This window comes from Triticum dicoccoides, chromosome 2B, assembly GCF_002162155.2.
Source record: "Triticum dicoccoides isolate Atlit2015 ecotype Zavitan chromosome 2B, WEW_v2.0, whole genome shotgun sequence".
In the NCBI taxonomy this organism is placed as follows: domain Eukaryota; kingdom Viridiplantae; phylum Streptophyta; class Magnoliopsida; order Poales; family Poaceae; genus Triticum; species Triticum dicoccoides.
The window spans coordinates 738463540-738483215 of NC_041383.1; positions in this window are offsets into that span (position 1 = coordinate 738463540).

Sequence of the window (19676 nt, forward strand, 5' to 3'; positions counted from 1 at the left end):
CCCCTAGGTAGGGAACCCTAGGTGGGGGCGCAGCCCTCCGTCTCCCCCTATATATAGTGGAGGCAAAGGGGCAGCCCAACACACGAAGTTCTTCTCCTGTTGGCGCAGCCCTACCTCTCTTTCTCCTCCTCTCCCACGGTGCTTGGCGAAGCCCTGCAAGATTGCCACGCTCCTCCACAACCACCACGCCGTTGTGCTACTGCTGGACGGAGTCTTCCCCAACCTCTCCCTCTCTCCTTGCTGGATCAAGGCATGGGAGACGTCACCGGGCTGCACGGGTGTTGAACGCGGAGGTGCCGTCCGTTTGGCACTAGGATCTCCGGTGATTTGGATCACGACGAGTACGACTCCTTCAACCCCGTTCTCTTGAACGCTTCTGCTTAGTGATCTACAAGGGTATGTAGATGCACTCCCCTCTCACTCGTTGCTAGTTTCTCCATAGATAGATCTTGGTGACTCATAGGAAAATTTTGAATTTCTGCTACGTTCCCCAACAGTGGCATCATGAGCTAGGTCTATTGCGTAGATTCTTTGCACGAGTAGAACACAAAGTAGTTGTGGGTGTTGATTTTGTTCAATATGCTTACCGTTACTAGTCCAATCTTGATTCGGCGGCATTGTGGGATGAAGCGGCCCAGACCGACCTTACACATACACTTACGTGAGACAGGTTCCACCGACTGACATGCACTTGTTGCATAAGGTGTCTAGCGGGTGCCAGTCTCTCCCACTTTAGTCGGATCGGATTCGATGAAAAGGCTCCTTATGAAGGGTAAAGAGCAATTGGCATATCACGTTGTGGTTTTGCGTAGGTAAGAAACGCTCTTGCTAGAAACCCATAGCAGCCACGTAAAACATGCAAACAACAATTAGAGGACGTCTAACTTGTTTTTGCAGGGTATGCTATGTGATGTGATATGGCCAAAAGAATGTGATGAATGATATGTGATGTATGAGATTGATCATGTTCTTGTAATAGGAATCACGACTTGCATGTCGATGAGTATGACAACCGGCAGGAGCCATAGGAGTTGTCTTTATTTATTGTATGACCTGCGTGTCACTGAACAACACCATGTAATTACTTTACTTTATTGCTAAACCGTTAGCCGTAGTAGTAGAAGTAATAGTTGGCGAGACAACTTCATGGAGACGCGATGATGGAGATCATGATGATGGAGATCATGGTGTCATGCCGTTGACGATGATCGTGGAGCCCCGAAGATGGAGATCAAAAGGAGCAAAATGATATTGGCCATATCACGTCACTTTTTGATTGCATGTGATGTTTATCATGTTTATGCATCTTATTTGCTTAGAACGACGGTAGTAAATAAGATGATCCCTCATTAAAATTTCAAGAAAGTGTTCCCCCTAACTGTGCACCATTGTGAAAGTTCGTTGTTTCGAAGCACCACGTGATGATCGGGTGTGATAGATTCTAACGTTCACATACAACGGTTGTAAGCCAGATTTACGCACGCGAAACACTTAGGTTGACTTGACGAGCCTAGCATGTACAAACATGGCCTCGGAACACAAGAGACCAAAAGGTCGAGCATGAGTCGTATAGTAGATACGATCAACATGAAGATGTTCACCGATGATGACTAGTCCGTCTCACGTGATGATCGGACACTGCCTAGTTGACTCGGATCATGTAATCACTTAGATGACTAGAGGGATGTCTATCTGAGTAGGGAGTTCATTAGATGAACTTAATTATCCTGGACATAGTCAAAAGCCCTTTGCAAATTATGTCATAGCTCGTGCTTAGTTCTATTGTTTTAGATATGTTCCTAGAGAAAATATAGTTGAAAGTTGATAGTAACAATTATGCGGACAGTAGAAGGCTTATGTCCTTAATGCACCGCTCGGTGTGCTGGACCTCGAACGTGGTCTGTGGATGTTGCGAACATTTGACATACACGTTTTGATGACTACATGATAGTTCGTTAATGTTAAATGGTTTAGAATTGAGGCACCGAAGACATTTTTGAAATGACGCAGAACATATGAGATGTTCCAAGAGCTGAAATTGGGATTTCAGGCTCGTGCCCACGTCAAGAGGTATGAGACCTCCGACAAGTTTTCTAGCCTACAAGCTAAGGGAGAAGATCGCAATCATTGAGCTTATACTCAGATTGTCTGGGTACAACAATCACTTGAATCGAGTGGGAGTTGATCCTCCAGATGAGATAGTGATGATTCTCCAAAGTCATTGCCACCAAGCTGCTAGAGCTTCATGATGAACTATAACATATCAGGGATAGATATGATGATCCTTGAGATATTCGCGATGTTTGACACTGCGAAAGTAGAAATCAAGAAGGAGCATCAATTGTTGATGGTTGGTGAAACCACTAGTTTTAAGAAGGGAAAGGGCAAGAAGGGATACTTCATGATATGCAAATGAGTTGTTGCTCCAGTGAAGAAACCCAAGGTTGAACCCAAACCCGATACTAAGTGCTTCTGTGATAAGGGGAACAGCCACTGGAGCAGAATTACCCTGGATACTTGGTAGATGAGAAGGCTGGCAAGGTCGATAAAAGTATATTGGATATATATTATGTTAATGCGTACTTTACTAGTACTCCTAGTAGCACCAGGGTATTAGATACCGGTTCGGTTGCTAAGTGTTAGTAACTCGAAATAAAAGCTATGGAATAAACGGAGACTAGCTAAAGGTGAGCTGACGATATGTGTTGGAAGTGTTTCCAAGGTTGATGTGATCAAGCATCACACGCTCCCTCTACCATCGAGATTGGTGTTAAACCTAAATAATTGTTATTTGTCATTTGCGTTGAGCATAGACATGATTGGATTATGTCTATCGCAATACGATTATTCATTTAAGGAGAATAATGGTTACTCTATTTATTTGAATAATACCTTCAATGGTCTTGCACCTAAAGGAATGGTTTATTGAATCTCGATCGTAGTGATACACATTTTCATGCCAAAAGATATAAGATAGTAATGATAGTACCACTTACTTGTGGCACTGCCATGTAAGTCATATTGGTGTAAAACGCATGAAGAAGCTCCATGTTGATGGATCTTTGGAATCACTCATTTTTGAAAAAGTTTGAGACATGCGAACCATGTCTATTCGTGTATACGCATGAAGAAACTCCATGCAGATGGATCGTTTGGACTCACTTGATTTTGAATCACTTGAGATATGCAAATCATACCACATGGGCAAGATGACTGAAGAGCCTCGTTTTCAGTAAGATGGAACAAGATAGCAACTTGTTGGAAGTAACACATTTTGATGTGTGCAGTCAATTGAGTGTTGAGGCACGCAGTGGATATCGTTATGTTCTTACTTCACGGATGATTTGAGTAGATACTGAGTATATTTACTTGATGAAACACAAGTTTGAAATATCGAATGGTTCAAGTAATTTCAGAGTGAAGTTGAAGGTCATCGTGACAAGAGGATAAAATGTCTATGATAAGATTATAGAGATGAGTATCTGAGTTACGAGCTTTGGCACGCAATTAAGACATTGTGGAAATTGTTTCACAATTAATACCGCCTGGAACACCATAGTGTGATGGTGTGTCCGAACATCATAGTTGCACCCTATTGGAAATATATGGTGTGTACCATAATGTCTCTTATCGAATTACCACTATCGTTCATGGGTTAGGCATTAGAGACAACCGCACTCACTTTAAATAGGGCACCACGTAATTCCGTTGAGATGACACCGTGTGAACTATGGTTTAGAAGAAACCTAAGCTGTCGTTTCTTAAAAGTTTGGGGCTGCGACGCTTATGTGAAAAAGTTTCAGGTTGATAAGCTCGAACCCAAAGCGGATAAAATACATCTTCATAGGACACCCAAAAACAGTTGGGTATACCTCCTATTTCAGATCCGGGAGCAAAAGGATTGTTTCTAGAAACGGGTCCTTTCTCGAGGGAAAGTTTCTCTCGAAAGAATTGAGTGGGAGGATGGTGGAGACTGGATGAGGTTGTTGAACCATCACTTCAACTAGTGTGTAGCAGGGCACATGAAGTTGTTCCTGTGGCACCTACACCAATTGAAGTAGAAGCTTATGATAGTGATCATGAAACTTCAGATCAAGTCACTACCAAACCTCGTATGTCAACGAGGATGCGTACTACTTCAGAGTAGTACGTAATCCTGTCTTGGAGGTCATGTTGCTAGACAACAATGAACCTACGAACTATGGAGAAGCGATGGTGGGCCTGGATTCCGATGAATGGCTCGAGGCCATAAAATCTGAGAGAGGATCCATGACTTTGGAAGAAATACTTGATGGTCGTAAGGCCGTTGGGTACAGATGGATTTTAAAAGGAAGACAGACAATGATGGTAAGTATCACCATTAAGAAAGCTCGACTTGTCGTTAAAGATGTTTTCTGACAAGTTCAAGGAGTTGACTATGGTGAGGCTTTCTCACTCGTAGCGATGCTAAGAGTCTGTTGGAATTATATTAGCAATTACTGCATGATTTATGAAATCTTGCAGATAGGATGTCAAAAAACATTGTTTCCTCGACGTTATTCTTGAGGAAAGGTTGTATGTGATACAACCAGAAGGTTTTGTCAATCCTGAAAGATGCTAACAAGTATGCAAAGCTCCAGCAATCCTTCTAAGGACTGGAGTAAGCATCTCGGAGTTGGAATGTATGCTTTGATGAGATGATCAAAGATTTTGGGTTTATACAAAGTTTATGATAAACTTGTATTTCCAAAGAAGTGAGTGGGAGCACTATAGAATTTCTGATGAGTATATGTTGTTGACATATTGTTGATTAGAAATGATGTAGAATTTCTAGAAAGCATATAGGGTTATTTGAAAAGTGTTTTTCAATGGAAACTTGGATTAGGCTACTTGAACAATAAGCATCAAGATCTATAAGATAGATCCAAATGCTTAATAATACTTTCAAATGAGCACATACCTTGACATGATCTTGAAGGTGTTAAAGATGGATCAGTCAAAGAAGGAGTTCTTGCCTGAGTTGTAAGGTATGAAGTTAAGAGTTAAAGCTTGACCACGGCAGAAGAGAGAGAAAGCACGAAGGTTGTCCCCTATGCTTCAGACATAGGGTCTATAGTATGCTATGTTGTGTACCGCACCGGAAGTGTGCCTTGCCATGAGTCAGTCAAGGGGTACAAGAATGATCCAGGAATGGATCATTGGACAGCGGTCAAAATTGTCCTTGGAGTAAATAAAGGACATGTTTCTCGATTATGGAGGTGATAAAGAGTTCGGCATAAAGGGTTACGTCGATGCAAGCTTTAACACCAATCCGAATGACTCTGAGTAGCAAACCAGATACGTATAGTGGAGCAACCATTTGGAATAGCTCCAAGTGGAGCGTGGAAGCAGCATTTACAATATGACCTAGAGATTTGCGAAGTACACACGGATCTGAATGTTGCAGACCCGTTGACTAAAACCTCTCTCACAAGCAAAACATGATCAAACCCCAGAACTCATTGAGTCTTAATCACATGGTGATGTGAACTAGTTTAGTGACACTAGTAAACTCTTTGGATGTTGGTCACATGGCGATGTGACCTGTCAGTGTTAATCACATGGCGATGTGAACTAGATTATTGACTCTAGTGCAAGTGGGACACTGTTGGAAATATGCCCTAGAGGCAATAATAAATTAGTTATTATTATTATATTTCCTTGTTCATGATAATCGTTTATTATCCATGCTATAATTGTATTGATAGGAAGCTCAAATACATGTGTGGGTACATAGACAACACCATGTCCCTAGTAAGCCTCTAATTGACTAGCTCGTTGATCAATAGATGCTTACGGTTTCCTGACCATGGACATTGGATGTCGTTGATAACGGGATCGCATCATTAGGAGAATGATGTGATGGACAAGACCCAATCCTAAGCCTAGCACAAAGATCGTGTAGTTCGTATGCTAAAGCTTTTCTAATGTCAAGTATCATTTCCTTAGACCATGAGATTGTGCAACTCCCGGATACCGTAGGAATGCTTTGGGTGTACCAAACGTCACAACGTAACTGGGTGGCTATAAAGGTGCACTACAGGTATCTCCAAAAGTGTCTGTTGGGTTGGCACGAATCGAGACTAGGATTTGTCACTCCGGTTGACGGAGAGGTATCTCTAGGCCCACTCGGTAGGACATCATCATAATGTGCACAATGTGACCAAGGGGTTGATCACGGGATGATGTGTTACGGAACGAGTAAAGAGACTTGCCGGTAACGAGATTGAACAAGGTATCGGCATACCGATGATCGAATCTCGGGCAAGTACAATACCGCTAGACAAAGGGAATTGTATACGGGATTGATTGAGTCCTTGACATCGTGGTTCATCCGATGAGATCATCGTGGAACATGTGGGATCCAACATGGGTATCCATATCCTGCTGTTGGTTATTGACCGGAGAACGTCTCGGTCATGTCTGCATGGTTCCCGAACCCGTAGGGTCTACACACTTAAGGCTCGATGACACTAGGGTTATAGGGAATAGATGTATGTGGTTACCGAATGTTGTTTGGAGTCTCGGATGAGATCCCGGATGTCACGAGGAGTTCCGGAATGGTCCGGAGGTAAAGATTGATATATAGGAAGTATGGTTTTGGCCACCAGAAGTGTTCCGGGCATCACCGGTAGTGTACCGGGACCACCGGAGGGGTCCGGGGGTCCACCGGGAGGGGACACGGGCCCCGGAGGCATACGTGGGCCAAGTGTGAGAAGGGACCAGCCCCTAGGTGGGCTGGGGCGCCTCCCCACCAAGGCCCATGCGCCTAGAGAGAAGAGGGGGCAAACCCTAGGGCAGATGGGCCCTAAAGGCCCATGCCTGGTGCGTCTCCCTCTCCCCCCCACTTGGCCGCCACCCCAGATGGGGATCGGGGCTGCCGCCACCCCTAGGGAGGGAACCCTAGGTTGGAGCGCAGCCCTCCCTCTCCTGCTATATATAGTGGAGGCAAAGGGGCAGCCCAACACACGAAGTTCTTCTCCTGTTGGCGCAGCCCTACCTCTCTTTCTCCTCCTCTCCCGCGGTGCTTGGCGAAGCCCTGCAGGATTGCCACGCTCCTCCACCACCACCACGCCATTGTGCTACTGCTGGACGGAGTCTTCACCAACCTCTCCCTCTCTCCTTGCTGGATCAAGGCATGGGAGACGTCACCGGGCTGCACGTGTGTTGAACGCGGAGGTGCCGTCCATTCGGCACTAGGATCTCCGGTGATTTGGATCACGATGAGTACGACTCCTTCAACCCCGTTCTCTTGAACGCTTCCGCTTAGCGATCTACAAGGGTATGTAGATGCACTCCCCTCTCTCTCGTTGCTAGTTTGTCCATAGATAGATCTTGGTGACTCGTAGGAAAATTTTGAATTTCTGCTACGTTCCCCAACAAGATGCTGGTTCAGTTTCTCCCTCAAAAAAAGAAAAAAATGCTGGTTCAGTTTCTGAATGTATTTTTCGGCAAACCAGAGATGATCATCGTGCAAACTGATAGTAGAAGCAGTATAATCCTGGATGTGATTCGGGTTTGACAGGAAGAATAGGGACCATGAAAAACACCCACACGCATTTTTTTGCAAACTACTTTTTTTTTGAAAAAACGAAACCCCTTTATTAAGTAGTAATCAAAGTAGCATCATTTACAAGCATTAGAGGCAATGACACTAGGTGCCTCATCAAACCAAGTACCTGGTGGAGAAAATCTAGCGATCCTCGCCGGTTCATGCGCTAAAAAATTTCCTTCTCTATGACAGTGCTCGTAATGGACTCGTGATAAATCCGCGAGCCATGTAATAACAATCGTCGAAAATAGCAGCAGCCAATCCCGAGAAAGTACCACCATCTTGCATTGCAGCAATCACATGAGAATTATCAGAATTTATGATTAACCTGGAGCATCCGAATGACTGGGTAAGATTCAGGCCAAAGCGAAGAGAAATAGCTTCAGCCATAAGAGCATGCACACAATCCCCTGCAACATTATTCCCTGCGGCCAAGAACTTCCCTGAACTGTCATGTAATACAACACCCACTGTGGCTTGGAGTGGATCACTGTCATAAGCAGCACCCACAAAGGCAGCACTAGGGCGAGTCCATAGGATCCTTTCACCTTTGTCATAGGCTGATAGGCTACTGAAAACTTTTCTGTCAGAGCTCGGATAGCAGAAATTATTTGTGCAGGTTGTTGCATTTGCTCGCCATGCACCATCTTCCTTCTTCCCACCATAAATACCAGGTCGCAACAGCTATCAGATGGTATGATCTAACTTGCCCGAGGACACATGTTTTGTTTGCAGGAAGATGAAGGAGATATTCAAGCACCGCCTCGCCCGCATGATCCACTTTACAAGCTCGCTCAATGAAATCTTCCAACCCCAAACCCAACCAAACATGTCTTGCTTTCTGACATTGGAAAAGCATATGTTTAACACTCTCAGGCAACTCGCATGTTGGGCATTTTGTATTTACCTTCATATGTCTATCAGCTAGGGTTACACGACATGGCAGGGTACCATGAAGAGCTCTCCAAAGAAAAAATTTAACCTTGGTTGGGCAACCCAATTTCCACACAATATCCCAAATTGGGTTTATATTTGCCGCACTAGGACGATCTGTTGCAACCCTTGATCCATATTTATCCTTCCAGACCGCATAGTAAGCTGACCTAACCGAGAAAGCTCCAGTTTTTGTCAAGTTCCAAGCCACAAAATCTGCCATATCATATGATGGTAGCGGGATAGAGTATACGGAACACATCCACAAGACAAAAGGTCTGCTCAACTAATTGTATATCCCATTGGCCTGTGGTCGGGTCAATCAAATCAGCCACCTTAGAGAGTAGTTCATTGCCCCTTCTAGTCAACGACAGTATAGATGGATACTGTGGTATCCATGCATCAGACCAAACATTAATATTTTTCCCATCTCCAACTCACCAAACATGTCCCAGCTTGAGTGTACCACTCCTTCCATAATACTCTGCCATGTATAAGATGCCTTCTTCTTCAAAGTGGCACTAAGCAAGTCGCCATCAAGAAAATATTTTGCACGAAGTATTATGGCACAAAGGGACTCGGGATTATCTATCAAACGCCAAGCTTGTTTGGCCAATAGAGCAAGATTGAAACAATGTATATCTCTGAAACCCATTCCCCCTTCTTTCTTTGGTACACACATTTTCCACCAGGCAAACCAGTGCATTCTCTTTTGGGTAGGATCATCACCCCACCAATATTGCGCCATCACAACCGTAATTCCCTTGCAATTCTTTTAGGGATTTTGAAGACCGACATTGCATATGATGGTATTGCTTGTGCCATCGATTTGAGTAATACCTCCTTTCCACCCGATGATAAAACTTTCTCTTTCCATCCACTAATTCTCTGAATTATCCTGTCAATCAAGTATTGGAAACTATCACTCCTATCTAGTCCAACTATGGTCGGAAGCCCCAAGTATTTGCCATTTAAAGATTCTGTCACAATATCTAGTATTGTGCATACTTGAACTCTCATCTCAACTGGTGTACTAGGGCTGAAAAAAATACACTTGAATTCTCAACACTCACCTTCTGTCCTGAGGCCGAACAATATAGGTCCAGTACAGATTTCAAACATTCAGCATTTTGATCATTGGCTTTCATTAAGATTAACGAATCATCCGCAAACAAGAGATTTGTCACAGTTGGAGCATCCCCACAAACTTTGACCCCAATAAGCTCACCCGTTTCCTCAGCATGTGATAGCAAAGCCGTGAGACCTTCTGTACATAGAAGGCAAAGATAAGGGGAGAGAGGGTCCCCTTGCCGCAACCCTCTGGTGGGCTTAAATCTCTCTATCTCGTCAGAATTAAACCGAACCCGATACTCAACTGAGCTTACACAGAGCATGACACGCTTCACCCAAGTTGCATTTTAGTACATTGGACAATATTATTGTAAAATGTCAAGAACATTTTTCTAACACATGATGACAGTTTTTTCATGTCTACACATTTCTTCAAATGAATGTTAAACATTTTTAAAATACACGTAACATATTTTGAATGGTATGAGACCTTTTATATATTTGTCGGACTACTTTTATGTATTAACATTTTTTGGGTTCCCCAGATGGTCCCAAGCCGGTTTTGGGAACTTTTCAAAAGGTTCCTAGCGGTTTTTCTGTTTTCTGAAGTACATTCACATATCAAACCTTAATTCAATGGTGAACGAGGCTGGAGGTATGAGGAGACCTGTGTGACAACAGCATCAGGTGGCGCCGGTGATGATGCACGAGCAACAGACTAGGTGGAAGTCCTCTTAGAGGCCCTCGTAGGGAGGGTAAAGACACCAGCATGCATGTCAGCTGTGCCTGAGCCTTGAGTGCAGGGAGTAGGCATTCTAGGGGCGGCGATATGTGTCAATGTTGGGCAGGGCAATCCGTGCGTGCAATGGTTCGTCGATGGCGGCGGCGACCAGGCTTTCGCACCCGCAACGCCTAGGTCTCCCTCATGGAGACGAGGTGTGATGCCCGGATAATCATGCTACAGTAATCTCATGTTAATGGTGCCACGTCACCTCTGTCATTGTAGTTAACCTCGGGTTAATTCAAAACCGCTTCAAAATTCAAACTCAAATTAATGTCAATAATAAAAGTTTTCAAAAGTTGAAACAAAAATGTTTGGTGGGTGCCGGATATTACAAGGGTAATTATAATAAAGTAAACACAATTTTATAAAATGCCTAAATACTTTTAAATGAATTAAAACAGAAAAGAAATAATGAAAGAAAATACAAAGGTTAAAAGAAAACAGAAAACAAAACTAAAAAAAAGAAGACAAGAGACAAAAGAAAAGAACCCCTCTCCCTTGGCCGAATGGCCCAGCTAGCTACAGGCTGGCCCGGCCGGACCGGCCCACCCCACCTCACCTACTAACCCCCAGGGGACACCGAACCCTACTCCACTCCCCTTCCCTCGATTCCCCACGCCTCTCCCCCCTCTCCCCCGATGGGATCTGGATCGGGGCAGTTGCCCCGGCCCCGTCGAACGCCGCCCGCCGCCCCAAGATCGCCGGACACCTCGCCTTCCTCCACTCCTTCCCCTCTCCTCTCGATCACATCTGGATCGGGGAGAGGCCCGACCCCGTCGCCGCTCGACGTCCCGGACGCCACCGCCTGACGCCGTCACCGCCCCTTCCCCTGCGCTCGTCGCCGTCGCCGACCTGGTCCGCGTTGGCGCCGCCCTTGCCGCCTCACCGCCTCGCCTCCTCGCTGGACGCCTCGCCATCCTATCCGACGTGCACCGCCGCCTCGCCCTCGTCCAGTGCCACCCGGATCGCCTCCTCGACGAAGACCACAACGCCGGAGCCACCCCGCCGGCCTGCTTCCTCTTTGTCGTGACGTCCCCGTCCTCCTCCTCAACCCCACTGCCCCGTCCCCTACACTCCCTTGGTGAGGCCCCGACCTCCTCTTCTCCCTCCCCCGTCACGTCCCGTCGCGCCGTCTGGATCACCGAACGCCGCCATGGCCACTACCCCCGCTCGCGGAGCGCTCCCGCGCCCCTGCCTTCGTCGTTCCTCTCGCGCGCCCCGTATTTTCCTTAGCGCCCTCCCCGTGTGCCCGCATGCCCCGCCGCGGCCTCGTCCCCTTGCTGTCCGCGCCCCCTTCTGGTTCCTGCGGCAGGCACTTGTGCTGCCGTGCCGCCCCCTCTGCTCGTCGCTGCTGGGGCAGCTTCTGCCGGCCCGCGCCGCCGGTGGCGCCCTGCTGCTCCCCCGTCGGCGTCCCCCTCCGGTGGCCGCCCGACCTCGCTGGCCTCGTCCGCCATGGCGCCCCTGGGCGTGCGCCTGATTGGGTCGTGCCCGAAACCACGCCCGAACCCGATAGGCCCCTATGGGCCTATGACAGATGGGGCCCACGCCCAGAACGTATTTTAAAAAAATAAAAATAAAATAATAAAATAAAAATAATTAATTTAAGAAATAATTAACTTACTTAATTGTGATTAATTAAATTAACCAACTAATTAAAATAATTACGCATTAGTTACCTAATTAACCTGATCTGTTAATACGTTAATTTAGTAGTCAATGGCAGTGGGGCCCACCCCTAATTAATACTAATTAGGATAACTAAATTGTTTAATTAAAATGTGTCACTGACCAGTGGGACCCACTGGTCAGGTTGACCAGTCAACTCTGTTGACTACTGACATCAGCATGACATCATGCTGATGTCATAAATCCATTTTCGAATTAAATTAAATAATTAATTAAATTCCTGAAATTAATAAAATCTTTAGAAAATCATATCTTTTAATCCGTAACTCGGATTAAATTATTTTCAACATGAAAGTTGCTCAGAACAACGAGACGATTCCGGATATGCAACCCGTTCGTCCGCCACACACCCCTAGCATATTGAACACACAACTTTCCCCCTCCGGTTCATTTGTCCGAAAACACGGAACACCGGGGATACTTTCCCGGATGTTTCCCCCCTCACCGGTATCACCTCATACCGCGTTAGAACACGTCTAGCTCTGCTTGTTGTCATGTTATGCACTTGCTTGCTATGTATTTACTGTTTCTTCCCCCTCTTCTCTCCGGTAGACCCTGTGACGATGCTGATGCCCATGTGGTCGACTACGTCACCGATGACCCCTCCTTGTCTGAGCAACCAGGCAAGCCCCCCCCCCTTTGATCACCAGATATCGCCTATTCTCCTCTATACTTCTTGCATTAGAGTAGTGTAGCATGTTACTGCTTTCCGTTAATCCTATTCTGATGCATAGCCTGTCATTGTTGCTACAGTCATTGATACCCTACCCGCAATCCTAAATGCTTAATATAGGATGCTAGTTTATCATCATTGGCCCTACATTCTTGTCAGTCTGCCTTGCTATACTATTGGGCCATGATCACTCGGGAGGTGATCACGGGTATATACTATACATACATACATATTATACAGATGGTGACTAAAGTCGGGTCAGCTTGTTGAGTACCCGCAAGTGATTCCGATGTGGGGGTTGGACGGACAGGTGGCTCCATCCCGGTAGAGGTGGGCCTGGGTTCCCGACGGCCCCCGACTGTTACTTTGTGGCGGAGCGACAGGGCAGGTTGAGACCACCTAGGAGACAGGTGGGCCTGGCCCTGTTCGGTGTTCGCGGATACTTAACACGCTTAATGAGATCTTGGTATTTGATCTGAGTCTGGCTACTGGCCTATACGCACTAACCAACTACGCGGGAACAGTTATGGGCACTCGACGTCGTGGTATCAGCCGAAGCCTTCTTGACGTCAGCGACGGAGCGGCGCGCGCCGGATTGGACTGGAACGCCTACTCTTGTATAAGGGAGGCTAGGTCTGCTTCCGGCTGCCCTCGCAACGTGCATAGGATTTAGACCGGCGTGTTGACCTCTTTGTTGTGCCTAGGTGGGGCTGCGACGTGTTGATCTTCCGAGGCCGGGCATGACCCAGGAAAGTGTGTCCGGCCAAATGGGATCGAGCATGTTGGGTTATATGGTGCACCCCTGCAGGGAAGTTAATCTATTCGAATAGCCGTGATCTTCGGTAACAGGACGACTTGGAGTTGTACCTTGACCTTATGACAACTAGAACCGGATACTTAATAAAACACACCCTTCCAAGTTCCACAGACAACCCGGTGATCGCTTTTCCACAGGGCGACGAGGGGAGGATCGCCGGGTAGGATTATGCTATGCGATGCTACTGGAGATGCTACTTGGAGATGCTACTTGGAGATGCTACTTGGAGATGCTACTTGGAGGACTTCAATCTACTCTCTGCTACATGCTGCAAGACGGAGGCTGACAGAAGCGTAGTCTTCGACAGGATTAGTTATCCCCCTCTTATTCTGGCATTATGAAGTTCAGTCCACGGATATGGCCCTTTACACATATACCCATGCATATGTAGTGTAGTTCCTTGCTTGCGAGTACTTTGGATGAGTACTCACGGTTGCTTTCTCCCCCCTTTTCCCCCTTTCCTTTCTTTCTGGTTGTCGCAACCAGATGCTGGAGTCCAGGAGCCAGACGCCACCGTCGACGACGACTCCTACTACACCGGAGGTGCCTACTACTACGTGCAGCCCGCTGACGATGACCAGGAGTAGTTAGGAGGATTCCAGGCTGGAGGCCTGTGCCTCTTTCGATCTGTATCCCAGTTTGTGCTAGCCTTCTTAAGGCAAACTTGTTTAACTTATGTCTGTACTCAGATATTGTTGCTTCCGCTGACTCGTCTATGATCGAGCACTTGTATTCGAGCCCTCGAGGCCCCTGGCTTGTATTATGATGCTTGTATGACTTATTTATGTTTTAGAGTTGTGTTGTGATATCTTCCCGTGAGTCCCTGATCTTGATCGTACACATTTGCGTGCATGATTAGTGTAGGATTGAATCGGGGGCGTCACAAGTTGGTATCAGAGCCGACTGCCTGTAGGAATCCCCTTTCCAACTCCTTGGCCGAAGTTGAGTCTAGTCGATGAAAATTGTTTTACTAACATGGCTGTGCGGCCCATGGGCCCACGTCGCCATTGGGTGGTATTAGGATCTTTTACTCCTCGTCTATACTCTGGGGCTCTGATCTCTCTTCTATTCGGGTTAAATGATTTTACTAAATCTAACTCTAGGTTCTCATAACTACTTCCTCCCGGAGAGCCACTCGATACAGGTGATCGCCTGATGCACTAGAAGATTCCGAAGTTGCTCTCTGATGTTCCTTCGATACTTTGTGCCATCGCTTTTGCAATTCCCTTCCATCGATAAACCCCTATGAATAACCACGTATACTCTCCATTCATACAATGTTTCCCAGTTGATCTTGTTACTTCAAGATACCTCGAAATTCTCTCTGTTGTTCCGAGAATCCTTTGAGCTTAGTGCCTTGCTGTTCTTTGTCACCTGAATACCCCTACGGATAATACCCGCACTTACCGAGTATCCACTCATCCCAGTTGATTCATGTATGTCACCAATCTTCGAAATACCATTTGATCTTCTGAAAATCCTCAGGAGCCTATTGCTCTTGAAATTCTTGCTTGCTTACATTATGGTTAATCCCATAAGTCTAGTAATCTTATTGGCATCCCTTGTCACTATCATTTTGAGTCCATTGATTCAATAGGCTGCGAATGTTCACCATCATCAGTCGAATCCTAGGATTATCCTTCCGGCTCAGACATCATTTTTGAACATGAGCTGGTTCTCGACCAATCAATTGCCGTAGGTTGTACCCCTAAGTCTATTCAGTTTGCCCATCCTTAATCAAAGCGTTTGCTTCTGATCCCTTGAATCAGAAATCATGATTCTTTACATTGAGCTTTGAATTGGTCAGTTGTTTCTGTAATCCAATACATTTGTATTGTTTCTTCCTCTGATTGTGTGCCGGTGCTCACATCAGCTCCATTATGGACCGTTGGATCCTTTGTTGAATTATCATCCGATAATGTCCTTTGTATACAAAACCTCGAGAAGTTCTTTCACTGATACATAATTCCATTGGTAAATCCTATTCTCTGATTTGGCCAAACCATGCTCTGCTTTTGAGCTGGTGATAATTACTCTTGAAATTTGTGGTATATGTTTCCAAGATGCCCCAATGGGTTGAAGCTATACCTTCCCAAAAACCGTATGAACCTCAAGGGTTTCATAAGTCATACCCTTCTGGTGTTTTACCAGATAATTTTCTACCTTGCAACTTCTTTGAAGACGAGAAGTGAATGAATGGTCATGCATTGAAGAAGTGGGAGTCGACCTTGAACTTTGTGTTCATGCCCATGGACATGATGCTAATCTTATCATGGATGCTCCTCTTAAACCCTCTTTGGTATAAGTTCTTATATCTGGGATTCGGCCTTTTGCAATCGTGGTTCCGGCCATGTTCTCCTTTTAAATATCATTTCTTGGACAAGTTGAAGTACTTGTCTTCTGCAGATCATTGCACCTGTCCAACCTTTACTTTGCTCTACTGTTGAGTATTAAACTCTGGTATCTCAAGAATATCATGGAACTGCATAACTTATTATGAGTTCTTCAAGTATTATATCTCACTGATTCCAATTTTCCCCGGGTTCTGAGTTGTTAGACACTCAAGGACATTGATAAGTGAATCAATTCCGCACTCCGATTCAATAAAGTAATCTCCATTGATTATGAGTTTAATAATCCTTCAAGTCATTCCTAGCCTGATCGGCTATATCATTACCATGTTAAATTTTAACTGTGCTACCCGGTCCTTCTTCCCCTAGCACAATTATTTGACGATGAGCTAAGCTTACGTTGATCTTCCTCATCATATCATTTCGCCTTGGACAACAAGCTTGGTTTCGAGTTTGTGTCGTACCCTTGGTTCCAATAACCTTTTGCTTTACCATTCATTTGACTTGATGTCATCGCCGATTGATTACATCTTGAAATCTCTCAACAAAGTGTGTCATGATCATCATCAACCTCATGAGATCTTCCAGGATATCAAATGAGTTCATGATGAGAAATACCATCCTTGCCCTCGATGATCTGTGTTATCATCGACCACTTTATTGCCTTCCTGCCAACACAAGCTTATTCGTGTTTGATGTTATACCTTGAGTTCCTTGCTATCCAGCAATTGTTCTCCCTTGCCTTCGAACATTAACATCTCTTATGTCATCAATGTTGTGAGAATTTCACCACCTCTTAAGAATTCTTGGTATGGTGATACTTCTCACCATCACCATTCTTTCTTGGGTCCTCGTGTTGATTCCAACCAGGGTACCAACAAGTGAGCGGTGTTGTTTGGATTCCGCCCTTCTAGCAACCCTATTGCTTTGAAGTTAATGGTCGACCGTTCATTCTTAGACTATTGATTATTGAATCACCATTCCAATGTTGGCTGTGCAACCCAGCCCATATTTCGGGTGCACCTTTCAACCATTGTTAAATTGTGTGTGTTTTCCTCGAGCATACATCAATATATCATTTTGATCTGACAAATGTTATCTCCTTGTTCACATAATTGTGGAAATCCATCCTTTGGAAATCTTGATGAATTGTCGCTGAGTTCATCAGCCACCTCCTTGTCCTCTCCTTGGGTTAATGATGAACTCTTGTTAACGGAAATCACTTCGTAGTTCATTTCCCGAGAATCTTACAGTGTCATCCCATCAAATTGTGTCGCACCTTTTCTTCTCAAGCATCCTGAGTCTGAGGTATCCTAACACCGATCAGATCTGAATCTCGGTCAGATATGATGGTTGGAACACTTTCCAAGAGTCACAACATTGGTCTGTATATGACCCGGTAAGGTGATGTCATGCCCAGCACACCTGGCCGGAGGACCTACTGTTATAGTTTCCTTTTTAGCAAGGTTATCCATTCTTCCATGAGGAAATTGTAAGACTTATTCTATAAGTTGTTCCTGATGGATCCTTTTTGTTTCCAAAGTCTGATCTTCACCTGTTGACCATGTCAATGCTATCTCAAAGCATGTATATGGTACTCCGATGTTTCAACAAGAACATTTGAAGCCCAATGCTAAACGTTTCTTGCTCAATTATCCAAACACCGCTATATGGATAATGTCATGAAAATTTATCTCCCCTCACCTAGAGGCTTTTCTACTTAATATCATGTCATGGTTATCATGTTCTGCTTGTCCTTGGGAAGGATATACCCCTGACATATGTGTTTAAACACATTTTTCTTTCCATTGTTCTTTTTAATCTGATGATCACATTTTCCTTTCCATTGTCTTGTTTAACATTTCTCGTGGTTTATATGATCTAAGCGGTAATGATTCGCTGCTTATATAAACACCTCGGTTGTACAACTCTGTCAATAAGACCCTCTTACTACTGTTGATGACATCCCGATAACCACCGATGGACGAGAACTTTGCCTATTGGTTTGCCTCGTTCAACGAGTAGGAAAATGGTTCTCTTCGTCCCTCGCCCTTGGTATCGATGTTGTTGCCGACATAACTGATAGGCTACCCTCTGACACGCCTTAATATCATGACCGTGCAAGATGTCGGCCCCCTTCCTACTTTCAACCATATGGTGGGCCCATAACCCACAGTTCCACAGGATCGAAACCTGACTCACCTGTACAATCCTAATTCTAATGGTTATTCCCCATGCTTGGCTTTGTATTTAACTCACGGGCCACCTTCCTAGTGCTCTATTCTGGTATCAGACGCTATACTTACTCTCGCTGCTCTGAACCCCTTTCTCACTCTGGTTCGGACTTCGAGCAACTATCTATCTGCTTGGGACCTCTTATTGTACCTTCGAACCTCACTCTCGATGTGTTTTATTTGTTCAACTCGAGAGGTACTCATATACTCATTCATGGGTTAATCCCAGATTATTACCCTTATAGCATTCTGTCGTTGCCGATCTGCCCCGTTACCTATTCATAAGTACGATGAAGATCCCAAAGAAAGGATGTCGACTTCATCATGATGACCGGAAGCAAAGGAATGAAGACATCAATGTATTGGACCGGTCTCTTGGAGAAGAGCAAACCAGAATGAGAAGACCCACTAGATTCGTTACCAAACCTTCCCCCCTTTCACCACCTCTTAAATCTCGGGACGAGATTTCTTGTAGTGGAGGAGAATTGTGACGCCCGGATAATCATGCTACAGTAATCTCATGTTAATGGTGCAACGTCACCTCTGTCACTGTAGTTAACCTCGGGTTAATTCAAAACCGCTTCAAAATTCAAACTCAAATTAATGTCAATAATAAAAGTTTTCAAAAGTTGAAACAAAAATGTTTGGTGGGTGCCGGATATTACAAGGGTAATTATAATAAAGTAAACACAGTTTTATAAAATGCCTAAATACTTTTAAATGAATTAAAACAGAAAAGAAATAATGAAAGAAAATACAAAGGTTAAAAGAAAACAGAAAACAAAACTAAAAAAAAGAAGACAAGAGACAAAAGAAAAGAACCCCTCTCCCTGGGCCGAATGGCCCAGCTAGCTACAAGCTGGCCCGGCCGGACCGGCCCACCCCACCTCACCTACTAACCCCCAGGGGACACCGAACCCTACTCCACTCCCCTCCCCTCGATTCCCCACGCCTCTCCCCCCTCTCCCCCGATGGGATCTGGATCGGGGCAGTTGCCCCGGCCCCGTCGAATGCCGCCCGCCGCCCCAAGATCGCCGGACGCCTCGCCTTCCTCCACTCCTCCTCCTCTCCTCTCGATCCCATCTGGATCGGGGAGAGGCCCGACCCCGTCACCGCTCGACGTCCCGGACGCCGCCGCTTGACGGCGTCACCGCCCCTTCCCCTGCGCTCGTCGCCGTCGCCGACCTGGTCCGCGTTGGCGCTGCCCTCGCCGCCTCACCGCCTCGCCTCCTCGCTGGACGCCTCGCCATCCTCTTCGACGTGCGTCGCCGCCTCGCCCTCGTCCAGCGCCACCCGGATCGCCTCCTCGATGAAGACCACGACGCCGGAGCCACCCCGCCGGCCTGCTTCCTCTTCGTCGTGACGTCCCCGTCCTCCTCCTCAACCCCCACTGCCCCGTCCCCTACACTCCCTCTGTGAGGCCCCGATCTCCTCTTCTCCCCCCCCGTCATGTCCCGTCGCGCCGTCTGGATCACCGAACGCCGTCACGGCCATTACGCCCGCTCGCGGAGCGCTCCCGCGCCCCTGCCTTCGCCGTTCCTTAGTGCCCTCCCCGTG